General features: G+C 39.5%; 1 protein-coding gene across 5 annotated transcripts in view; it reads left to right on the forward strand.

Annotated features, from left to right (window-relative positions):
• The window catches only part of sulf2b (sulfatase 2b), a 115209-nt gene that overhangs the window by 12937 nt on the left and 76848 nt on the right, over positions 1 to 25424 (forward strand). For all 5 annotated transcript variants that reach the window (XM_079478508.1, XM_079478509.1, XM_079478505.1 and 2 more), the window contains exon 2: positions 7958 to 8027. The gene's annotated coding sequence lies outside the window, so the exon portion shown is untranslated. The remainder of the gene's footprint in view (positions 1 to 7957; positions 8028 to 25424) is intronic.

Below are 25424 nucleotides of genomic sequence, written 5' to 3' on the forward strand. Positions count from 1 at the left end.
TTAGCAAACTCCATGCGGGCTTCCATGTGTCTTGCACTTAGGAGAGGCTTCCGTCGGGCCACTCTGCTATAAAGCCCAGACTGGTGGAGGGCTGCAGTGATGGTTGACTTTCTACAACTTTCTCCCATCTCCCGACTGAATCTCTGGAGCTCAGCCACAGTGATCTTTGGGTTCTTCTTTACCTCTCTCACCAAGGCTCTTCTCCCCCAATAGCTCAGTTTGTCCGGACGGACAGCTCTAGGAAGGGTTCTGGTCTTCCCAAACGTCTTCCATTTAAGGATTATGGAGGCTGTGCTCTTACGAACCTTAAGTGAAGCAAAAAAATTTTTGTCACCTTGGCCAGATCTGTGCCTTGCCACAATTCTGTCTCGGCGCTCTTCAGGCAGTTTCTTTGACCTCATGATTCTCATTTGCTCTGACATGCACTGTGAGCTGTAAGGTCTTATATAGACAGGTGTGTGGCTTTCCTAATCAAGTCCAATCAGTAAAATCAAACACAGCTGGACTCAAATGAAGGTGTAGAACCATCTCAAGGATGATCAGAAGAAATGTACAGCACCTGAGTTAAATACATGAGCGTCACAGCAAGGGATCTGAATACTTAGGACCATTTGATATTTCAGTTTTTCTTTTTTAATAAATCTGCAAAAATGTCAACCAATTCTGTGTTTTCCTGTCAAAATTTGGCATGCTGTATGTACATTATTGAGAATTTTTTTACTTAAATGATTTTAGCAAATGGCTGCATTATAACAAAGAGTGAAACATTTAAAGGGGTCTGAATACTTTCCGTACCTACTGTATTTATATATATACATTATTAAAGTCGTTTGGATTACTTTATGCTGGATAGATATGCTTTTTGGGATTCAAAAACTCGAACCCCATTCAATGGCATTGCACAGCTTGTAAGAACCTGAATATTATTTTAATTTAACATAAGACAATTATGGAGTACTGTTCATTTTCAAATGAACTATTCCTGTGATTCCCTCAAGGTCAAACAGGACCTTTCCTACCCTACTGGTGGCTTTTGCTTGTTTGTAGATAGTCTTATAGATCCAGAGAAAATTGGCCTTTATGTTCTTATTGACTTCTGTCTCTCTCTCTCTCTCTCTCTCTCTCTCTTTCTCTCTCTCTTTTGTTTTTCTATAGCCCTATGCTAATCAGTTATAGTTTTTATCCATACATGTGACTGATTTCCTAAATTTGTGTGTGTGTCTGTTTGTGTGTGTGGTTGGGCACGTGAAGGTCATTGAGCTGATTGCTCTGGTGGGATTTCTTCAGCGTGGCCTGTGCTGTTGATCCTCATCTGTTTTTCCCTCTCTTCTCATCTGTTCAGGAGTAAGTGTTGATAGGACCATGGCTGCTTTTTAAATAAGATCTGGCAGTTGTATTACATGTCCCTGAGATTGGATTTTGCCAAACTAATTTCCAATCTCTCCCTCTTTTCTCCCTCTCACGATCTTTCACTCACTCGATTCGTCTTTCTCCTTTCATATTACCTTGGTTTACGGCTATGGAGCAATGATCAATGAATCTCAATTTGAGATAAAGGATGATTTGTTTAAGTTTACACAGGATTGAATGGAGAAGCGGAGAGAGGCGAGATAATCGTGGTGCGGCCTATAGTGGCATTCATTAAAGCAGCTGTACTGGACTGCTCTTGCAGGGTTTAATTGGGTGCTTCAAAGGGCCAAGGAATCAATCTGAGAAAAGGGATAAGGAGAGGATGGGAAATAGAAACAGTGAAGGAATAGCAGGTGGATTTAAAAGTGGGCCGTCTGAAGGTTGCAACTCTTGAATTGAATTCAGAACTTAAGGGGGGGGGGGGCAACCGGACATTCAGTGAAACAAAGGGTCTGGTTTAAACCCCAGCAGGCTTCTTTTCTTAGAGAGGACAGTAGCCTCAAAAAGTATTTGTATGCTTAAGCAGTATTTACAAATTTAAGATTTGAATGTTATGGCATTTGTTACAGAATATCATAACAGGTGGCACATTGCACACTTGCACATAGCATCTGGAAACTGTACATTGTAAGAAACAATAGGTTAAACCTGTAAATAACACATCTGTACACTCATTTTAACAATTATATGTTGTTTTTTTGGCGATATCGTTTTCACTTTTTGTATATAGAGCATTACTGTTATTTATTTATTTATTACTGTTGTTATTATCTCAATGTATTTTTGCACCATGTGTACACTTTCTTCTGCACTAAGCTCCTGTCATCAAGTCAAGTTCCTTGTGTGTGTAAACATACTTGGTAATAATGCTCCTTCTGATTCTGATTTATTGTAAGAGAAATGTTGGGGATATATAAAAAAATTGGGATAGTTTTGAAAATACATCATAATTTATTTTCCCTCTTGTCATTTCAAACCTGTATGCCTTTCTTTCTTCTGCAGAACACAAAAGAAGATATTTTGAAAAATGTTGGTAAACAAATAACACTGCCCCCCCTTGTATGGACAAAAAACCTTTGAGAAGCCTTTCTCAAAATATCTTCTTTTGTGTTTCACAGTAGAAATAGTTAAATACGAATTTTGAATGACATGTGGTTGCATAAATGATGGGTATGCTTCACCTTTTCTTTTTTAAACTGGCCCATGGCTCAGCAGTTATCAGATTGTTTTACCGGACTCAGTAAGTGTCTAAATTATTAATCTTAGTCTGGAGGCATGGACGCAGACACGGCAAACCACAGATGCCGGACATGTACATCGTCCAAACAAAGAAACAATTTTAGAAATGTTACCCTGTATCTTATCTAAAATTAGAAATAAATTATACACATTATAATAAATATAAGTTAAGCGTGAGCTGTTCCCCGTGGTAAGTGATCCAGACACGAAACCAATGGCATGCTGTCTCCTCATCATTTATATTCTCATCCCTTCAAGCTGAAATCTATAATTTTGTTAGTTGAAAATTATTGAGTTATTGAGCAAGCACAAAACAATCTGTGTTCAAAACTATCTCTTTACCGTGATTCACAAGCTTATTATAATGATTAATAAGTTGTGCTGTCAGGTATGATTTCGCAGAAAATGTTAGTTTGACTTAAAAACACGTACAAATATGTACATAAAATAACCTAATAACCGTTTTAAACAAATGACTGTAAAGAGCAAAAAGTTACAGATTATAGCTTTAACTCTGTCTGACATTACATTTCCCGCTTAAAAAATACAAAATAATAAACATATTAGGCTGCATGTAATCCACTTGACCTTCACTAATTATTCTTTTGACAAAATGACCTTAACCTTAACTACAACAGGCTCATTTAAAATACTCTGGCAGCTCAGGTTGGTCCCACACGGCTTGTGTGATTTTAATCGCTTTCCTCCTCTTCCCACTGAACAAGCTAGGCAGTATTTTTCTAAGTGTTGTATTAATTTCGGGCTTGTTGGGGAAGTGGCGTGGCAGCTGGAATTAATTGCTACTTCGGTGTAGTACTGTGAAGCAGGAGCATGCTGCGCCGTGATTAAAAGCGCTTCACATGGAATATGAATAAGCGCATAAATCATGTAGAGCGGCGGGGCGCGTAATGATAGAAACCACTCTCTCGGTACAAGTAACGGTTACGTCGTAGCCAATCCGTGATCTCAGCGGTTATTAAAGGTCACTGGATGGGAGGAGTGCCGGAGCAGTAACAGATACAGTAGCAACAGTTTGCCCATTTTTATAATGGGTTTATAACGTTTAGCAATCGCTGTGTTGATAAAATGGTCTTAACATTAATTTATAAAATCAATTTTTATAATATGGAAAAGTGCCTGTTACACTTCAAGTACCGCAGAGTTCACCTTCTACTTGTGTTTAACACAAACCAAAGTCAGAATTATGTTATAACAGAAAATTATTTTCTCATGTTATCAAATCACATTTCGGTTAAATGTGATTTCCCTCAGACACAGTGATGCTGACCCAGGCCACAAAAATAGATTGAGAGATCAAGAAGCAGACGAAAGCAATCATGACACATTGAAAAGGGTGACAGACATTCAGAGAGGGAGAGATGAAAGCCAGCCCTGTATCAGTTTTCTCTCACGTATCCATCACCTTCAGACAGCAGGTCTGTGGTTTAGCCTGTTTGCTGTCACTGAAGCTGTAGTGAGAAAAGCAGACATTTAACATCATTGATTTACATTAGTCAGGAAAAAAAACTTGAGAATGGCTGAAAAGAGTGACTCAGTCGTTCACACATACGCACAGACACACACACACTCTCCCTTGTGTGCCGGCCAGCCATTTAATATTGCATTGGGCATGTGGTGTCTGCTTTCTACTTGATGGGGTTTCATTTAATCTGTGGTGGCTCACTTTCTCCCCGTGTGGGGTCTTTTCAACACACTGACAATTACAGAGCGAGAGAGAGAGAGAGAGAGAGAGAGAGAGAGGGCAGACGAAGAGCCATCGTAACTGAGGAATGAGAAGAAATAAAAGATGACATAAGTGGAAGATTTAGAGGACAAGGGGAGAGGGTGATGGGGTTGCAGAGAGAGAGATAGATAGAGAGAGAGAGAGAGAGAGAGAGAGAGAGAGAGAGAGAGAGAGAGAGAGAGTGGGATCAGGGTAGACTCATAGCTGGAGGCAGGAAGTTGAATGACGGCTGAAAGTGAACTTCCTGTCAATGTCACCTTAATAGAAAAGTACACTCAAAATCTAAATTGAATTATTTTTACCCACCCAAATGACGTTCAACATGTTTTAAGACCACCCGGTGTCTTCGGAACACAAATAAAGATATTTTAGCTTACATCCAAGAGATTTACATCATAGAATTACATCAGAATTTTTTTGAAGCATCAAGAATACTTTATGTGCGAAAACGAACCAAAATAACGACTTTGATCAATATATTGTCAAACCGAATGCGCATGCGTCAAAGTGTTCTCGTGAATGCGTACCATCGACTGACAAGACAAGAGAGCTTGCCCCTGCTGCAAGACCGAGGAGAATATATCGATCAAAGTCATTATTTTGGTTTGTTTTCGCACATACAGTAAAGTATTCTCGTCGCTTCATAAAAATTCAGTTATGCCACTGTGAGCGAATGTACCAATTTAACAATGTATTTTGTTCTTTTCTGGACCTTGACAACAACTATAACCGTGATGTCTATGAGAAGGCATGGAAATCTCTTGGACGTCACCTAAAATATCTTTATTTGTGTTTCCGAAGACACCAGGAGGTCGTAAAGCCTGAACGGCATGTGGTTGAGTAAAAAATAACACCATTATGATTTTGAGGTGATCTCTTCCTTTAATGTGCTTCATTGCTGCAGATAAAGTAACTTCTTATAAAGACACACACTGATTTCCAATCAATTCTTTGTACAATAGCTTATTTATATAAACCATTAGGAATTTCTTAGTTATACCGTAGTCTGTTTGAATACTTGATTCTGATTGGCTGGAAGGTGTGCATTAAAACCGTTTAATGCATAGGTAGTTCCAGTCAGTTTGATCAATGTTTGAAATTAACTGACAGCAATAATCGTCATTTTCACCTGTCTGATCAAAAAATATACTGTAAACATCAATGACAGCTTTAACTTTGCTAATGAGTATGGTATAAGCGGGATAATCCACAGCTGGCCGTGCATCAAAGGATTTAAATGCACTTCGTGGAGGCAACTGCTTCGCGTCGGGTGGTTCTTGGTCTCCATGTTGTGCATTAAAACTCTTTAATGCTGTTTCCAATGATGTTTGGTTATCAACATTCTTCAAAATATCTTTTGTGTTCTGCAGAAGAAAGAAAGTCATACATGTTTGAAATGATGTGAGGGTGAATAAATTATGAAAATAGGAATTTTCATTTTTGGTTGAACTATCCCATTAAGTTTGCCAGTGGTGTAGTATTGTAAGACGTCATTTTTAAATGTTTTATTTTATAAACCCTTATCCCCAAGTATCCACACTGTTTCTTTTATACTGGCCACACAAGTAAATATAAGCCAGATTTTGGGTCCGATTTGTAACTTCCAGCGATCAGTTGGGGTGTGGCCCGATTCAAGGCTTGTCGCAAGCAACTTTTCGTCCTAGAAATCCTCCCCAATCCCAAATCCCCACTCTTGATTTGGCTGTCTCTGACATTGGCGATAGCAGATTGTAATGTTAAAAATCGCTTGAAAGGGTTCTTTTGTCATGTGGTCTCCCATAGATTTCAAATCGGTTGAAAATCGTCCAGTGTGTGGACAGCTTTATGTACATGAGTGATCACATCTCGAATCATACTGTGTTTTTGAAGAAGCGGTGTGCTATAGACGGTGTCAAAGTGTCAAAATGAACAAACATTACTGCGCATGTGCGCGTTTGTGGGCTGCACTTAACTTCTGTTGCACATTCACAAACAATAGAGTGCCAGTAGATTATTTCTTATAATAAGCAAAAGAAATCGAGAAGAACCATTACTTAAACATGTCCCTCCAATATTTTGAATTTAGACTGCCATACAAAGCTCAAACGCTAGCTGTCTATGTACCATACGGTTTCTTTAAATGCTTAAAAACTACAGGACCCATTCAACAAATTGTGTTTATTTAATCAAAAGAACATACAACAAAATGTTTACAAATCGTTTATTTAATACAATCATTGAAATAATAATACAAATGAATATTAACATAAATTAAATACAAATAGTTTATTATTAGCCAAACTCAGAGCGGAAGTCCCAGCATATATGACCGATGAAATGGCCTATTGCTTTCATGAGCGTCTAACCTGTGATTTTACCCTAAAAAGGAACATACATCTCATAGATTTACATTAAAGGAGGGACCTGAGCTGTCTAGGGACAAGCATTTAATAACTGGAGACACTCTTCCGACTTGGGCCAGTAAGCAAACCCCTAGCAATTACCTGCGGCGCTCTAGCAACCTCAGAAATGTGCTAACAACCTCAGCATTGCACAGCAGCACCCCAGCATTCTCTTTAAAAATTGTAAAAGTCCAGTTAGATACAAAAGAGTGCGACAAACTCAAGAGACGAGAGGAGAGAGAGATCAGCACAACTCTAGCGCCAGCCTTCTGAATAAATGATTAGCTTTTAACTTCCTTACTTCTACCGTCCTATTGTTGAAAAGAACCGTTTCAACCCCACTTTTGTCTTGGGTGGCCAGCTAACTACTCCTCTTACACATATGCACCTCCCACCCTAAAGACCACCATGAATATGCATGAGCCCCCTCAGATTAATCCTCAGGATTGACAGCTTGACATCTTAATCAGAGTGATTGATGGAGCGCTGATCCTTTTCGATCCGATATCTCTTCTCCTCCTCGTCCCGCCCCCCTTTTCTCCTCATACATTCCTATGGCTTTTCCCACACTGTCATTAGCCATCAAGCTTAATAACTTAACCTCCTTCTCTAAGGTGCCTGTAAGCCCTCCACTTGATCGCCGAGTCTAGTTTCTTCCCAGCTCATCTGAATAAACCCGTCTCGCTCTGTTTTGCGCAAGTGTGCGTGTTCGTGCCGTGGTCTTCTCTAAGCCCCTTGCTCTGGTAATTGGGCCCTGCTTTCTCTCTGCGCCCACCGAACACTGTAGGATCTGGCAGTGAGGTGGGGAAAATAGAGGCCAGAAAGTCATTCTGCATGTCCAAATGCATGACATCAGTATTCCGGTCAGACCGCCGTTAAGACACAGAGAATAGGAGGGGATGGCATGAGAGAGAGAGAAAGCGAGAGAGACGTGCACAAAAGTCTTTTGACTGGGAATAAAATGTGGCCTATAGTTTGTTTTTTGTTAACATGTCTTGGGGGACGAATGAGTGTTGAGCTCTGAATAGAGAAATTAATTGTTGCCATTTAGCAACAGAAAAAAAATTACACGGAAATGCGAGATCAATTACTGACACAAGACAAATGAAATGCACATTTGAATTGGTTTTAAGCGTTTTTGGATGAAAGATGTGACGTTTGTCCCTGTTTAATTGTTTTGCAGAACAAGGCGGAACAATAAATCATAAATAACTCGACTGAGTCTGGTGCTGGGAGACCGAACAAACTGGCAGGTGAGTGACGGGATGTTGGACAAATGACACAGGCCGGTGGCCAAAATCCATACATATTCAAACAAAACCATTTTGTTGACGGTAATTGTGTCATTTTAAAAAAGAACTTTGGTTTTGATATGTGTGGTATGTTTTTTTATTGTGGTGCAGTACAATATACAGTCCAAAAGACTGAAAAAAGCTGAAATCTTTTCCCATTTGAGCCTATAAAGTTTTAGGATTGTGAACAGATGAAAACAAAGAAAGGTTTATTTCCATTGGATTATGCAAAGTGCATTCTGGGAGCTTCAATGTCAATTCTCAACATTTTCTAATCATTCTGGATTATATGGATCAGCAGGTTTTGCACAAACTTGTGTACAAGCTGCCATAAAGCAACAGGGAAAATTAAGACATTTTTTAATTCATGTACATGTACTGAGACAAATGAAACTATTTTGTTATTCCCTATTTGGCAGCAGGTGAAAATATGATCTGTCTTTGCATGACCTGGAAGTGGTGAACTTTCACCTACGGTCAAAGCCTTTCTGCGCTCGGTCAGATCCATTCTGTTGATACGTCCCACACATACCACACTCTACCTCCTACACCCACCCAAAGAAAAGATGAGAACGTGTTCCCAAAAGACTCTTCAGATAAAGATCTCTCTCTCTTTCTGTCTCATACACACCCCCACACTCACATAACATGCATATGGTTTCAATCTTTCCAGCGGTCCCACAGTTGCAGTCAAGACAGGCCAAACCTTGAACGGTACAGTGTGTGTGTGATGTCTCAGAATATGAAGAGGAGTAAAAAATAACATCTGAGGTTAGAGGAGCATAGGACAGAGAGAATGGGTGAGAAAAAGACATGGTCTGTTTTGTCTCTCAAGGTTTCTTTCTGTTTCGGTCTCACTTTCTCCTTCGCACACACACTTACGCCCTCTTGGGATGAGATATGCTCCAGAAAGCAGGCATACTGATTCCCCAGCAGGCTTTGCTAATGGAACATCAGGTTCAATCTTGCCCATCACTCTGTTCTGTTTCGTTTAGTTTTCAGCCGTCTCTGTGAGATAACCTTTCTAAGTCCCAGTTCTGTGCTGGCTGACTGGCTGGGTTATATAGTATAGTACAGCTTTATAAAAACCCAATTCTGTTTTCAGTCACAAAAGCAGTTTGGGTCAAACGTTTATGAGACGTCTTCATTTGGTCTAGTCCAAACAAAAAGCAAAAACTACATTCACAACTTCATATAACTTAAAGAGTACATAACATGAGAGCATGAAAATTACATTTCATGCAGTGTGTAAGGTTGTCGTGTTTGGAGGTAAGCAGTCAGCCAAGTTGTTAATCCGAAGGTCAATGAATAACAAAGTTATTGGCTTGGAAGAAAGGGAGTCGTCCCTAGTCCGATTCGTGAACCGCGGCTGATTTACGTCACTACATATAGGCCCCTCCACCAAATATTGTAGCTCGTCAGCCTCATTCGCGGTAGACCAATCACAGCAGACTAGATCATCTGACCAATCACATCAGACTAGGCTTGCGGAAAGAAGGGGATCAGACAGATGAATCGTGGAACGAATCATTTGAGAGTCAGTCAAGAAGTACGGTAAGAATAACTGCCTATTATGACGAAATAATAGTGTTTTTATAGTATATAGTATTGAGTTTGTATGTAAATAAACTTGCTGTTGGACACTCCATAAACCAAATTAGGATCTTAAAAATCTATAGTTATGTACTCTTTAAGTGTTTGTAATATATAATTTTACAGAAGCGGTGTTGACAACCTATTTTGTTTTGTTTTGTGCATGCTCCAAGTTTTGGTTGGCCTGTAAATGTGACAGGTAGTGTTGTAGTACTTGAGAGCGATCGTCTCGGTCACAACTGTCTTGTCTTGATCTCAGACTGAGTGGTCTAGGGATTTTATTTCAAGACCGCTCAAGAGCACAACTGTGTCACACCATAAATTGTTGGTGAATTTGCTGATTTATATGTTAACATTATTCATGTAATTAGATGTAAAACTTCTGGCTTTAAAAGCATTCATTGACTTATTTGATTTATTTGGTTACTGTTGTGCTGGTAATATTTAACATGAAAAATAAACATCACATGAACGTCCCTAACGATATTTCTTAAAGGGATACTTCACCCAAAAATGAATATTCTGTCATCATTTACTCACCTTCGAGTTGTTCCAAATCGGATTTCAGATTTTGTCCCCCATTGACTACCATAGTAGGAATAAATACAATGGTAGTCAAAAGTGCCCCAGAACTGTTGTCCTACATTCTTCGAAACGTTCTTCTTTTGTGTTCAACCTACTATGGGAGTCAATGGGGGGCAAAATCTGTCTGGTTATAAGCATTCTTACAAATATATTTCTCTGTGTTCATGAGAAAAATAAATGTATACAAATTTGAAACAACTCGAAGGTGAGTAAATGGTGACAGAAATTTCATTTTGGGGTGAAATATACCGTTAAACTTGCTAGACACAGTACATGTTCATGTTGGATATAAATAGCTGCCTGTGTACTTTCTGTACAAACACTTTCCTCTCAAATCACAAATACTTTAACTTTAAATAAATACAGCAACTTCCTTTTCTCTTATAAAAAAGTTATAAGGACAGTCTTAATCTGTAAATCCGCCCCCATAGCAGATGTACCGAGTGTCTTTAATGTCTGTAAAGTGTCTGTGGGTGTAAGTTTGAGCTGTCAATCAAGCTCCACAGAGATGTGATTGGCAGGTGGACTCTGGTTTTTCTAATAAGGTCATTCTTCGCTATAATTGGGCACATGCTCGGCGGATCTGGCCTTCAACAAAAATAATGTATGTGTAATCGGTAATATCCCAACAGAGAGGCAGAACTAATCCATCATTCTATTTCTAAAGGTTATTTTTGGAGGAAACTTCTTTATGAATAGGAGCGCTTTGAGTTTGTGCTCCTGTGTCAGCAAAAGTGGTGGTGGAGACAAGATGTTGGATGAACATGCAAGTGTTCGAGAAGAACTTTAGACTTCACTTTCTTCAATAAAGACGTTTATGATTTTAAATTTCTATAACTGCCCCATTGTATATGTGTGTGGGTATGAGTGGAGGACCAAGTTTATAACCCTTTCAGAGGTCACTGTATAGTTTACAGCTACAGTATCTCTTCTAACATAAACAAATGCATACTTGACATCTAAAAATCTCTTGTTTTACGACTGATGTTGTCAGTTTACAAATATATTGTAACAATGTTGTCCTTTTGATAATATTTGAATGTGTGGAAAGGTACATAAATCCGCCAAATGATTTTGTGCATTAGCTCTAAATATGTCAACAGGTTTTTGTGAGGGTTGTATTAACAGTAGCAGTAAGGTACAATAAATATTATCTTAATACGAAAAAACATTGCTTGTCTGATTAATATACTGTAGCTTTTAAGGTATGTGTGTGTGGACAAAGCAGTGAACTTTATTTAGATTGAGTTCTACACTGCAGGTATGTACATGTGTGCATGCAATTTCCTGTATATATGAGTATGCGAGAGGAGAGGCCGCGACCCGTCCCGCGGTGCTGTTTTAATTTTTCTGTGGTCTGCTGTCGTGAGGCAGTGTGGAGATTTGTTACCTAGGGTACCATTTATCATAGTAACAGCATCGTGCAGGGGCAGCATGGGAGGAAACCAACCATCCATCATACACAGGGCCTGTCTCCACAGCAACGCCATAGCCCCGTGACCAGAGGCGGGGGGTGATGGGGGGATTGAGCGGATCACTAAGAGTTCAGAGCTGGACAGTTACCTTTCTAACAGAGGACATACTATAGACTTCTATGCCTTTACTGTATTTAAAGCTATTTATAGTTACAGACGAATACTAATTTGAAATCAAACCATAATAGGAAAGTGCATTATTAGAATAAAATCACATATTTTTGTATTTATTAAAAAAAATTTACCTCTGAGGAATTGCACAATTTTTAAATTTAGCGCTTCTTTTGGGATGATTCTGTCCCCACAGCATTATTTTTTAAACATAGCCACAGGAACATATTTTGAGCAGGCATTGCTGTATTATTGTTTTGGCCGGGGGTGAAGCAGGGTTTGAAAATAGTACGGGGTTGGGCATAATTTAGATCATCGCCACAAATCTAGCTTTTATAATGCTAGTTGCTGCATCGTTTGTATTTGCATTATCACAATAATGACATCTGTGCGTGAGTTGTAGACGTGACGCGGTGCGATTATACAGCATACAAAACTAACAGATAAATAAATGTTACATGCATGCCTATAGTCAAAGCACAATCTGCTGTACGAAAGTACAACCTGAGTGGCGGCAGCTTAACATCAACCTGTAATAAACCATGGGCAAACCATTCATGTGATTTAAAACACAACTGCGCGCTGCACGGCAACAGTACATTGAAATCAATCCATACACTGTTAACTGTAGACCTCTCAGCATTTGGATGTCGTCATGTGGCTTACCTTTTACAGTGAAGTCGAGTTTTTTATGAATATTTGTGAATAGATAAATTAATAGAATGTATTTTTTATTTATTTTTAAAACTAAGTTTTTCTTTTGCTTGACGCCAGGGAGTGCTGCAACCCCCCAGCACCCAAAGTTCCTGCGGCTATGCTTACAAACACACACTCATAATGTTGACTTATGCATATTCATTTTTTTATTTCTTATTGTTTAGTAACCGTAAGATGGTTTTATGTGGGGTGAACTGTTGAAATCTTAATTTCTCTAACATCGAGTTTTATTTTAGCTCCCTGCACAACTTACTAGCAAGCCTGTCTTTGTGTCTGAATCTCATTCTATTTTATTTTCCTAACTGTCTGGGTGATTCATTTTAAAGTACAAAGGCTTTTCAGAACCCTGCAGCGACTGGGTTTTTGTAAACAATCCACTTGAATCATTTGAGCCCCAACAGCAGGTGTGTATCAGAGTGTGTGTATTTGAGAGAGAGAGAGAGAGAGAGAGAGAGAGAGAGAGAGAGAGAGAGAGAGAGAGAGAGAGAGAGAGGCAGTGATAGTGAGTATAGTATTTTTGGCAGTAGTTGAGGCCAATATATCAGCCAGAGAGTGTGGAGGAGAGAGAAATATGGAGCTCTTTTTCACTCTGTCCACCAGGAATTGCACCCACCCTTGGGATCTCAGCTAGACATATTTTCAGATTTGAGAGATCCCTCCATCAGTAACATCCCATCTGAAGAAATGTGGAAGGATGCAGCCAGGTGGATCCTAGGAGGAGAATTATTTCAGGCCAAAAAACCCAAAACTTTTAAAGATGCAATTAGTAACTTTGGGGGGAAAAAATCTGTTCTCATGTGGTCCACACAGCTGTAGAGTTCGTGAGCGGGGTGAAAAAAAGGAGGGTCATGCAGGTCTCTGTCTTTAATAAATAAACAATAAATAAGCCAGAGCTTCTGAATTCCCTTTATATCTCCTGTGACACTTGATGGATTACACAGGCATCACAGCACAGGGTTTGTGTGTGCGTGCTTGTGAGGTGGGGGTTGAGCTTTATTTCACACACATAAATCCAGACAAGCAACGCTTTGTTATGCGAATTTGACAGGAGGCCATTTGGGTTAAGAGTAAAATCTGTAAGTGACAGACAGGTGAGCAGGTTGTGCGTACTGAGCTGTGATTGGACGAGAGATGACTGATGGGATTGAGGGTGATCCTGGAGTGTGTGTGAACTCTCTCAATCAATCTGATCCTCTTAATTAAACAGATCAAAAGTTCATGTTTAATTGAAAAAGCAAAGCAGTCTGCTTCAGCAGGAATGGTGTGTGCTTGAGCAGAGAAGGAACATAAAGACGTTGAAAACTGAACGCGTGGAGTCGCAACTTTCAATGGGCAGGACACAGACACTGAAAGATTAGTGTTTAGTTTAGGAGCCAAGATTTTTTGTGCATATTTGTGTGAAAGAAGATATTATTGAATTGAAAAATGATCCAAAATAGGTGGATCTCAAATTGGTTTTGTTAGGCCTTTTGAGACTACAGATTTTACTGGTTAATGACTGGTAGTAGGTAATTTGTTAATGTGAACTTTTAAAAAATACCAACAAATCGGTACTGACAATTTTATTTTATGAGGACTTGAAAAATAAAAAGTAAATGACCTGGTAAGATGCTTTGTGTGAACAGAGAGTAGGACTAGGAGTCTGAGCCTCAACCAAACCTCTACAAATGATCCAGAATGCAGCAGCAAGGGTGTTCTTCAATGAACCGCAGCGAGCACACATCACTCCTCTCTTCGTTAAGTTGCATTGGCTCCCTACAGTCGCTCGCATCAAATTCAAGAATCTGCTCCTGGCCTACAAAGACCACCACTGGTTTGGCACCCCCATATCTTCACTCGCTTATACAGACTTATGTACCTGCCAGTTCTCTAGGCTCTGCCAAAGAAACAACGTCTTGTAGTGCCATCACAAAACCGTAGTAAATGTTAGCACCTGAGGTCAGTACGCACTGACAAGTATCATCTGACACAGATGACACGCTTATGAAGAATTAAGAAACAGTTCAGTATTCAGTTTGAAATCTTCTGATAAGATGTTGGGTCAACGCCTAAATTTAAATACCCTTATTTAGATTTCCTGTGGCTCAGTGGTTTGAGCGTGGCGCTTGCAATGCCAATGTCATGGGTCCGATCCCATGGATTGCACATAGTCAGAAACAAATGTATATCACAATGCAATGTAAGTCGATTTAGATAAAAGTGTCTGCCAAATGCATAAATAAAATATTAATATACCCTCCCATGTTGTTCGAGGTTGCAAACGATTAATGACATCACAGAGTTAGCGCTATTTTGGGGCTGATGTGTGACCGGAGTGCTGAATAACTGTAATCTCTTTCTTCCTTTGAAATGTAACGACTGCTTGTCTGAAAAACAGATTTGATGACTTACATATGCGGCCGACAAATGCAACTTCTTCAAATTGTGACACAGCTAGTGAGTGTGTGACAGAGAAGATACATGCTTTGATTTTTGTCTCTTTGTAATATAAAAGCAGTCAATTATATTTTATATTATAAGACTTATCTACCCATGACTGCAAAACCCTACATGTTGTATTTAGGCTCTAGTGGTTGCTAAGGGACACAACCTTTTGGATTCATCAGCTTGACCTTTAACTCTGAACGCCTGACCATGACCCCCTCTACCACGACATTATCAATCTTTCATGAGTCCAGCGTCATCACTGTATATCTGTTCTAAATACCACCAGTAGACAATGTAGGCCTTACCCCATGTTGTTGTGATTAAATTGCCTTTTAATATGGCCTCACTGTTCTCTTATGGCACTTTTCCACTGCGTGGTACGGTTGGACTTGATACGACTCGGCTCAGTACAGCTCACTTCACCTCGGCTCAGTTCGCTTTTCCACTGCAATTTAGTACCGCTTCAGAGTGGGTGGGATTATAAATGATCATCATAGTTACACTACCTCTACTGCCGTGGCATCATCGTAGATGTGACGCAAACAAACGCACAACACAGGATCAATGGAGCATATCGGTGGATGGCAGCAAAACAAAATACTGAAAGTTGGGAAACATCTACCACAAAGAGCCGACGACAACATCATAGTTTGCTCAACGGCGCACGAGAGGAGGCTAATCTTGCATTAAGCGATGTGTTAAGAGTCTCCTTCGCCATATCATGTCACAAAGCATACAGTGTACTGAACTGCCAATATTGCGTATTAAAGTGCGTATTTTCGTGTTCAAATCCATCGACGCTGGTAATGACGATTCTCTGACCAATCAGTGATCTCTGTTTCAACACGTCACATTTTGGTATCGGTATTACTAAAAAAGTATCAAGTACTAGGTACTGTACACAGCGGAAACCCCCCAAAAGTGAGTCGTACCGTACTAGGCAATGGAAAAGTGGCATTATTGATGACTGGCAGAAGTGCCTCTCAGAAAGAAAGAAATCAATAAAAGGAAGGAAGGAGGCACAACATAAAGTCCAGGCCTGGGCCTCTCTCACTGACGTTCCGGTCGCTCGTCCTCTTATGCTCCCAATCTCCTCCATGATAGGAGACCGGTGCGGGAGTGATTACGAGCTGTACGCGCGCCTCGAATCCCGGCTCTCGTCCCGCCACCTCACTACAAACAGCTTTCAACGTGTACCAGCCAGTCAGAATCAAAGTAAACAAATAGCTGAACGAGGATGATCCTCTTAAAATGGACTACACCCTGAATGTTTCTGATGTAAGACCAGTAATGAGGTACCAGACTTGCTTTCTGAGATAAAGAAGTTTGCACAGCTCTTCTTTTGCGTCAACTCCGGCTAATTAAAAACTTTTGTGATTGTATCTCAGGGTTAAAGAGAGAGAGAATAAAGCACATCTTATCAAACTCCTCGTGCTATTTAATTTTCTCATGTCAGGGAATTAGGAAATGCTTGCTGGCACTTGCAATATATACGTAGTACACTTTAGTATTTTAAAGGATATCACTGTGAATTATCGGCTGTCAGTATCCGTGAGAAAATGTACTATCGATGCATCTCTAATTTAAATTTTCTAATAACTTGGATATTATTATTAATAATGATAAACTTTTATAACATTTGGTCCCAAGCTAGCTAGCTTGTTCAGAGTGATTGCTTAATTTACTTAAAATTTGCAACATCTGACCCCATTAACTTCCAATGTGTGCACAAACACGGGGACATTTCTCTGAAAATGTCTGAATAAAATATGAAATAGCTATCATTTAGCAGACGCTTTTATACAAAGTGACTTACAATATGAGGAAGTGTTGTCTTCCACAGAAGAAAGAGTCACATAGATGTTTGAATCTCATGAGGATAAATAAATGATGAATTGTTATAGTATATTAACTATCCATTTAAGATGTACAGTTAAAGCAGGTCCTATTTTGTAGGCTATTCATGTAAAATGCCTGTTAAATTAGACCCGGCGAAATGATATTCAGGCTCCAAGAAGAGTTGTCGGAGATGACAAAGCGCAGGCAGGGAATGATCAATGATGAATACAGTTTGATGCATAGTATTGATTAGAACCAGAGTGAGTGTTGCTGTGATTCAGTCTCAGGTGTGGTTGATCCAGAGTGGCCTTAGAGCTGCTATTGATCTCTGAGCCACCTGAAGGCTCCTGCCTGCCGGACTGTGAAACTGTCGGGCTCCAGAACGGAAGCCCCTCCATCAAAGTCAAGGAGGGTTTCTTGTAACGCAATGCTAGGATGAGAAATGAAACATTTACCTCTGAGAGAGGTTCTTTTGAACATATGTGGTTTGTGAAAAAGTTTCTCACACTTCCTTTCAGCTCCGTCTAGCCGACTGTGATTATGTCAAGTAGAAATGTGTTTTGCAGTGTTAAAGGCGACACGAAACAGAAGTTTTGAATGGTGTTTTCTTCCCTTTCTTGAATGATATCCGAGTGAAATGGCTTCTGGAACAGGCTCAAATGGAGTGCTTTTTCCTTCTGGAATTGGATTGCATTAAAAACATGCTGTTAGTCCGATTCGCGTTTCTACTCTAATCCGTTTTATCATTCTGTCCGCATTTGTGTTTAGGCAATTGTGTTTCCGATTCATCCCGGTCCGCCCCTGCAGTAGCATTACTACACCGGCCCTCGCGGCCCAAAAAAAGAACATGGAATCTTCCAGGTCCTCCCGATTAGCCAATCCGGACTTGTTCAGAGGTGTATAAAGAGCTTACACAATGAAACGTTATGTTTTTATTACCTTAGAAGGAGCTATTTCTATCTACATACACCACGGGTCCCATTCCATGTTATTGCTCCAGGTGAATTTAGTCAACATTTCAACTTTTTTAGCTTGTTGTTTACCTTTAAGCACATAAATGAAAAGCTAGAAAACTTTATTTTGGTTTAATAGAGTCAAATTACACAATTTCACCACACTTAACACTTAAATGAAAGTAATTATGCCAAATTTAAGAAGTCAGAGGTGGGAACTTAATGCGTTTCAGTCAATCACACGTCACATTTGCATGTATATGACATGATGTTACCACAAGACACCAAAATTATTTTATACCCTTGTGTCAAATGATCAAAAAAGGAACAGAAAACACTCTCTTTGTGTGTTTTTATGTTTTAGCTTTATAATTATCTTTTGGAAGAATCTTGGATGATCTGGGTGACATCATTAATGACTCCAGCATATTAGCTGAGGTCAGAGTTTAATGTTCTGCCCCTATTTCACAGTTCGGATGACTGTGAAAGCGCTGAACCAGATGTTATTTCTAGGTGGGGGGTTAGAATAATCTCATGTTGACTGGAACGCAGCAGTCACATATAGTTTCTCCAGGCTTCGGTAAGAGCAAGTATGCAAAGTTGGAATTAACAGAGATGGCTTTACACAGTGAATCTGTGTCTTGTCCCCCTGTGGTGAACATCGTCACGGTACACCGCTGTCATTTGCTATTCCCAAATTTGGCAAGTGTGCCCGATGCCCTCTCTCACCTATACAGATAGATGACACCAGTCCCTCAACTCTGAGTCTCATCTCTTCAGGCTACTTTTTCTGCTCACTTTGAGTTGTCCTCTGTGTCTCTCTGTGCTGTGGGTATTATTGTGGGAATGACTGTGGTCTTTTAGAGAGGAGAACAGGCATGAACATGCAGGCACATGAGAACTCATTAGATGTGTAGCAGGTGGGAATCCACACCATCATTTATTCTCTTTATTCGGTACATGCATGCATACACACCTCCATCTTGCAGTCATATATCATCATTCATTGCATTACAGATTCATGATTCATGCGCTGTCAGCCAACTCAGCAGAAAGCATTAACATTAAGGGGGTCATACTGTATCATAACGAATCACATTCAAACCATGCATCCATTTAGAGACAAACCCTGCTTCCAAGACCCGAATACTGTCGTGAGATGGGTGGATAACAGTTGTGATGTATGTGATACATTTATTGTGTATATTTTATTAGATTGTATTTGAATTTAACCACCAAATTGATTATGCCACAATGCATGGTGGGAACTTTCAAACCCCATGTTTCATGTAAAATAGAGTCTATGCACTCAGGGTGAGGATGTACGACCGCTTACATCTTAGCCGGCTAAGCCACTTCCGCTCTCATAGGGCTGAGGTATTGGATATGTTTACTAACAAAAAACTGAGAAATGTATGCGAACTGACAGCACTACCGCTCACCATTGTTGAGTGCCTCTGTGATCAAGCCTCAAGGAAGTGCAAAAGTTTACTTAGTTTTTTTTATCATATTTGTGGATGTAGCTTGAAATGGATAGCATGAAGCCTTTCCCCTTTTTGGTGGCGGATGTATGATGTAGTGTTTGAATAATATGACTCATGTTGTTGACCGTAATCCTAGGTGCATCTTGAGTGAAAATGTCGTTGTTCCCAATGCGGCGGACGTGACTGAGCGGACTAAGACGAGATGTAGAATCGATCGTGTATAGAGTCTATTCTTTGTCTAGTCAGCAAAATATGTGTTAGCTAACAAAGGCTAATCTTCATTCTAATCTTATTCAGTATACGCTAAATAAAAAACAAACACCTACTTAACAATCTTTGTAAACGTTGCCTAATTGTTCAAAGAATGTTTTGAAATCAGCTTTTCTACAGTGCGGACTTAATATATAAAACATTCTGTATTGTTTTGTTGGTCAATAAATAGGTGTCTAATATAATTCAGTACATACTGTTACTGAACGTGATTTCAGACACAGGGTTAAGTTTCTTGTTGTGTGCTCTTCTAATTTCAAGATCATTCTGATGCTTGACTGTAGCTACAATCGAGAAGTTCACTTTGAGAGTTGTTAAATGTTAACAAGCAACAGAGGGAGAGCTTCAGAGAAAGAGAGAGAACGTATGGATGAGACAGTGCTCGAGGAAACGTGGGCAGCAGTTTGATGTTTTTTATGTGACTCCTGCCTCCCACGGCTGTGCTCTCTTGCTCTCTCGCCCACATTTACACATCAACATTGTCTATTCTGTAATCAGATACGTGTTGGCCGACTAATGATAAGAGCAAAATGTGAGAAAGTTAGTACTGTGTACTTTTAGAAGGATGTCAACACTAGAAACGATCCGCTGAAGTTTAACGAAGTGGAGAGTGTAAAAAATAGCTAAAAAAAATGTAATAACTATTTTGTAATAAAAAAAGAAGCACAATTTTGACTTCAAGTGCTGCAAAAACAAGTATAATAATAAAAATGTATGACCCCTTTTGAGTAAACTGTAGATTTCACTCACAGAGGAAACCTGATTCTCTCGCTCTCGTGCTTTCTCTCTCCATCTCACTCTCAGATATCAAAGCCATTAGGAAGCTGATGTGCAACGGATTAAAGCTTTGTTTTTATTACAGACCACTCCGTCTTCCTCTGCGCTTTTCCTGATAATAAAGCAGCCAGGTCTCTCTCTCTCCTCAACATTTCCGTTTGATTCAAGCGGCGCTCCACTCGTCTGTCGTTGTCTAATAAAGCTGAAGTCTCAGGGGAGCGAGAGGTAATGAATACAGCTCTGCTACAGTGGCCTGCAGGGCACCAGCCCTGACTCAGCAGAAAGACCTGAGCCTTTCTGCCGTCGAAGGCGTGCTTGTATTTAAAAGTGATGACAGACTCTCACCTCATCCTAAAAGGTGCGTAATAAATTAAAAATCTGTTTCTCCTCGCGTTCCGCAGACAAAAGTAAATGCTGATTCGGAGAATTCTCATTTTCAGTCCTGTTCTGCTTTATCTGAACGCCTGTGAAACTGATTATTATTTATAATCAGTATGTGGCATTGTGGGAAGGTAGTTGCCCTGTGGGAGGGTAGTGGAGTTGATGGTAGCGAGATAAGCAGAAAAGCTTTGGTTATTAAATCAGCTCGATATGCTCTTCGATGTGTTCTTTTGCACGTTTCGCATTTCTCCTGTCTCAAACCATGACCACGTGTGCACTTTGCTTAGGCCAGAAAGACACACACTTGAAACTTGATTTTGTGTATCATAAGATGTGTCACAAATACAGTAGAGGCCATGTCCAACTTTAAGCTCAATTTGTTGGTAAACAACATGATTATGCTCTTAAACAACGTTAAACCAACATACAGTAAACCAGTATATAAATCCATGCTGATCGGAGGACATTTTTAGCCTTGTCTCTTATTTTTCCTCTTATTTTTGGTAGTTTTCTCTCATACACAGTGTATATTATGAAGAGAATGTGTTGTGTTGTTGGTTGTGTGGGTTCCATAGCTGGGGTTCCCAAAGCAGGGGTCATGACTAGGGACTAGGTGGGAGTTTTCTGGTGCGGTGGTCGGAAAATGTATATGAATATTTTTATATTTGCATGTAGCATGTACTTTTTCCATTAGTAATTGTTGCCTTAGTGTAAGGTAAAACAATCTGCGCGTTGTTATTATTATTATTTTTAATTGTTCAGATTTTACTCTTTTTTTTTCAGCATGTTGTTCACCGTTGCAAGCAGTAGAGCACCTCAGTTTATAAAAAAGTGCCCTTTTACTGTAGTGGTGATAATAAAGGTTTAAACTAACATTGTGATATGCTTAAATTTTGAGTTTTTTTCTTTATTTAAAAACAATATTAGTATTTTATTGCAGGCAAGCCAAGTGTTGATTTGATAGACTAAATTGATCCAACGTAGTCAATATCAACCAAAGACAACGCAGGTAGGCCAGCGTAGGGGGGCAGAGAAGCATAATAATAAATAATAAAATAAATAATAAAATTCATAATATGGACATCCGCCAGCACTATAATCAGTTCGATGAAATAAAACCATCTGTAGTACATGGTTTATGTATAACAACAAGTAAAGTAATGAGTAAATTACTATAAAATAATATTATGTTCAACTGTGTTCTTTTGTCATTTTTCGCATGTTTGAATAAACCTAATAAGTGCATGTGCGTAGTTGCACGCAACGTTTGTATACTTTATCCACCTCAGAGGATAGTGGGGGTCTCGAGTCACTGGCACTGTCATTTTGGCGGCCGTGGGCTGAAATGTTTGGGAACCCCTGTTCTACAGGAGGAGAGTGTGGGCAGTTCGAGCACATTTCGAGTTGACCGGTGCCTCATACGTTCCTGGTTATTTGGCATTATATAATTTTGATCTTGTCTTCTCCACCCACATCTTCACCAGGTCAGCTCATCATTTAACACGGCGGTGCTTAGCTGGCCCTCGCTGACCTTGGCATTTCAGTGGGATTTATGGGTCAGTCGTAACCTTTGACTCCGCTATATTTCATCTCCATCTGGTAACACACTAGAAACGTGCACGCTTGAGTGTCTTGTCATTTTTCCTCTTTTAGATGTTAGACGTAAAAGAAAGTGTACAATTCTGACGTTTTATACATTCACTGAAACCATTATGAGAAAGACCTTTGTAAGTGTTGTAGAAGGTCTAATAGAGCGTTTTGAACCTTTTACTGTTAATATACTATACTGTGTTAGCTTGTAGACATGAGAGAAAATATCTCGGCCCTGTGCTAAAACCAGGTTTCCCTTGAAATCGAATGAAATCACAGACCTTTAGCCTAAGATACTGAAACAAATTCAATGTGATTGCGGCTCAAAAATGTAAATCAGAACACTACATGCTACACACCAAGGCAAGATATGAAGACTGTTTGGTTGTTCTGCACATGGATCATTGGAAAGATGCCCACATGTAATAAACATGTTTATCTATTTCAGCAATGCTAAAAAAGAATGCTATACCATACAATGCCATATTAAAGCATTTTGTTTTAAAGCATTTTGTATCTTTTTTGCAAGAGTTTAGGAAGAGTCTTTTTTTGTTCTGAAACGACTGTAGCCCTGTTTAATTGATGGGTTTAGGAATTCAGCTGGGATCAGGTCTGGACCCTCTCAAGTTTATCCACACTAGACCGAATCAGTCATTTCTTTTTTAATCTTGCTTTGTACACAGGGGCATTATCAAGTTAGCATAGAAAAGGGCTCTGCACAAACTGTTAATACAAAAACATTAAGATTCTTGCTCACGAAAATGGCCTAAGTGGTCAAATCTGTTCATTAGAAGGGGGCGTTCCAATACATCTGTTCATATAGTGTATACTGGTGTTAAACTACCTTCAAGTTTGGACTCCAATTGGTGCCATGGGTGCCGCAAATCCACCGAAGAGGTCAAGCTTTCGGACTATGCAGTAACATGATAGCTATTGTATTTGAAAACAGATATATGTAGCTACATAAATAACTGTCATGAATAATTTCTAGTCATATTGCATTGATTTTCTCTTGCAGCCATTTCATATAGGCGTATCCAATTTGTAGAGCCTGTAACTTAGCAAGACTTGTGTCTCGGTATGCTTGTCTGAATCAAGCTCATTTACATTTAGCATCAACGAGTCTTAACTTGGGTTTAAATCTCTCTTTTCCGTCTCTGAATAGAAGTGAATAGCTTAATTTCCTCTAATATGACTGTCTGCTTAGGTCTTGTTAATATACTACATATCCCCCCCTCATTCCCTCGTTGTAGTCTCATGCTTTGCTCTGTTTAGACAGGCTGTTAATTATGCTTGTAATTGTGATTGTAGGTAATCAAGTGGAGTGAGTAATAACGTGTCTTCAAGAGCTTGTGAGACGGGTTTTAAGAGCTCAGGTTCCTTGTGAGTTCTTCCTCTCAGATCTTTGTGAGGGAAGCATTCTTGTGAATCTCGAGGCGGCGTTGTAACAAGGCAGACACGCAGGAAGTCAATCTTTCTCATTAGGTTTCTGCTCTTTCTGAGGCAAAGCATTCGTTTTTAAAGACAAGAATGTTTTGCATCCGTCTCTTGCTGTGCGGCATACTTCATATTCCTGTCACGTCTGAAGATAGGGGGAAGAAACTGGGCAGAAGGGGAGAGTGGGAAATATCATTCATTTTCTGTCTGCGTTCCTACATTTTTTGTCTTTATTTATTCATCTTGTTTATTGTTGAATATGACTTGACGTTGCATTATCCTGAGAGTCTGCGAACGTCAAATACAAGGAGAGGAATATTGAGATGGATGAGAAGCGCAGAAATGGAGATTACGTGTGCGTGTTTTGTTATTATGTTTGTTAAATGTTCTGCAGTTGGCCTCTGGTTCTGATACACCCTGCACACAATTGAGTGTAAACAAACTCATTAAAGCCATAGAAAAGACTATTTAATTGCTTTGTGTTTTAAAGAAAGCTCTCTTTCTCCCACACAGACACACACTTAGCTATATAAATGAGGACACACCATTACCTTTTATTCTTTTTATATGAAGCTAGTTATATGATCTGTAGCTGTTTTTACAGTAATAGTTTTATTCACATTCAAGTCAGTAGATTTCATCCTTGCAAATGTGGACACTATATTATTCACATACATATGATTTAATACATATGTTCTGCTGAAAGGGGAAAGGGGAATGATTTACAGTCACGTCATTTAAAATCTTTATTACTTTCTTATGTCGAACACAAAACAAGATATTTTAGGAAATGTCTCGTGTGTTGTGTCCATACATTGGAATTCAATCATGACCACATGCTATTCATTGTTCTTACAAAAGAAACATAATTGAAATGATAGTTAAATTAAATTAACACCATTTAAATTCACACAAATCGTGCATGTTACGGTTTATGTAGTGTATCTGCATATCACACGTGAGAAGTTAGAGCCAAGATCGTATATTCATCACCATGGAGACAGAAATGTATTTTTGTTTTCTATTCACAATCTTTTACAAAACTGGTTTGAGTGTGCTGTAGGACCATATTAAAACACTAATTGCTAACTGAAGAATCTCAGACACGAAAAGGCGTGGTGAGGTTTTTCCCAGGAGCGCCGTCGTCTTGAGGTTAGTAAGCTTGTTATTGTAAACAGGTGAGACAAACACCGGCACACCAAGAAAAATAGCTGGAATAACAGATGATGGCGGAGCATCTTTATCCATGAGGGAGAGGCAGGAGGTGATGGTGGGAATGTCATTAGCAGCGAAGCAAGCTGAGCTCCTGAGGGTGGAATCAGAGCTGCCTTTAGACAAGAGTAATAATCTAAAGCAGTGGTGCGTATCAACATCTAATCCACAGAAAACTGATTCCCTCAAACCCCGAAAGTCCTTCTGAAGCCGTTCTTGGCTTTGTTTCTGTTTCGTTATGAGAACTTTCCATTGACTTCAAAACTAATTCCATTTCTTTGCCGTTTCCCTGATCCTGACCCTGACACAAGTATTTCATCTTATATTTTAAATAAGACATTATTTATTGTGTCTGTTGGAAGATTTTGTTTTTGTTGTTGGGACGCTCGCACACACACGCACGCACGCACGCACGCACGCACACACACACACACACACACACACACACACACAGACACACAGACACACAGACACACACACACACAGACACACACACACACACAGACA

This window comes from Barbatula barbatula (genome assembly GCF_947034865.1).
Source record: "Barbatula barbatula genome assembly, chromosome: 17".
Classification (NCBI taxonomy): Eukaryota; Metazoa; Chordata; class Actinopteri; order Cypriniformes; family Nemacheilidae; genus Barbatula; species Barbatula barbatula.